Consider the following 1472-nt stretch of genomic DNA (forward strand, 5'->3'; position numbering starts at 1 on the left):
ACGTCCCAAGTCAGTATGATGAGAACTTTGTATGAGATGTTTAACAAACATGTCTATTAGTCCCTGGATGCCATTAATTCCAAGCTTAACATTCTGTATGCACATGACAAGAGGTTGGCCAAAACGGTTGATTTTGAGTTTGGCACTTTTCAAGAAGGCATATGTTCCGCTACTAAAGCCTGGGAAAAAGAATTTGTTAGATTGTTCTTTCAACTTGGTTCTGAGACCAAGTTTTTGTCTCGACAACTTTCTTTCATGCAAGATAAGTCCAAGATGTGTTGGAAAAGGAAAATGGACTGGATTGGTGACTGTATATTGGAAGAAATCATTGCAACTCTCCCTCCCTGTGACTCCTCCATCTTCGGTCTTTAGGATGACCCGAGAGGAGTACAAGACCAAGATCTTTGAATGGATGCAAGAGCGCGATGAAACAACCCCCGACAGAGATGATTTTGACAAGTTGTTTTCAGAGAATGGGAATGAGCCAGTCTATCCCCGGTCTGCCCCAAACAAGGACAAGAACAATAACAAGAGAAAAGCTCTAGTTGATGTGTCTGACTCCGAGTGAAGACCCTTTTATGCTGATAAAAGGGGAGAAAGTGTTTGATTGAGACAGTTTCTTTTATTTGATGATAATGAGACTATTTTGTTTGTTAAGACTATATTTCTAAGTTGGTTTTAAATGATGGTTTTTAAAACTTAATTTAATGGTTTTAGGACTTGTTGACCCTGGTTTAATGGGTTTATTTCTTAAGTATTTTATCACCGTCTTATTATACTGTCTCTATTATATTTGTTGTCTCGTTCACATATATCTGGTGCATAAAAGGTTATAATCTGTATTTGTGTATACTTTTTTTTTACTAATCTTTGTAACAGGCCTTAAAGTATTTTTGATTGGGGGCATTTGTTCTCTTTGTCATCATCATAAAAGGGGAGAATGTTGATATACAGGTTTATGATGATAAACTTTCTGGACAATCATCCGAGAACAACACAACAAGAATTCCAAGATTGAAGATTATGAGATATAGTATTTGTATGTGAGAGAGTTTATTGTAACTTCTTAAGACCGGATAAACATTCTTTTAAATCAAACTTTTTCTAGATAAATCTCTTTTGAGCTATTCAATACCTATCCTTGATCAGATTTATCTATCTAAACAAACTAACGGTTTAATCTCAGAGAATTATTCAAATGATTTTCAAATATTCTTTTTAACAAATCATATCTTATCTTTTGTTTGAAAATCTAAACCGTTAGTACTTGTAACTATATATACAACTCCAGTTTTCAGATTCCGGGCTAATGCTTTTCACGTACTATCCTATAAACATTCTGAAAAACCTTTCTTGCTCTATATCTTGAATATCAAGTCGACAAGAAGATAATTTGAGTTGTAATTATTTATCTTTCTATATTGCGTGGATTTATATCAACTTATGCCGGGTTGCGGCAATGTTTTGATTTC

This window comes from Apium graveolens, chromosome 11 (genome assembly GCF_009905375.1).
Source record: "Apium graveolens cultivar Ventura chromosome 11, ASM990537v1, whole genome shotgun sequence".
NCBI lineage: Eukaryota > Viridiplantae > Streptophyta > Magnoliopsida > Apiales > Apiaceae > Apium > Apium graveolens.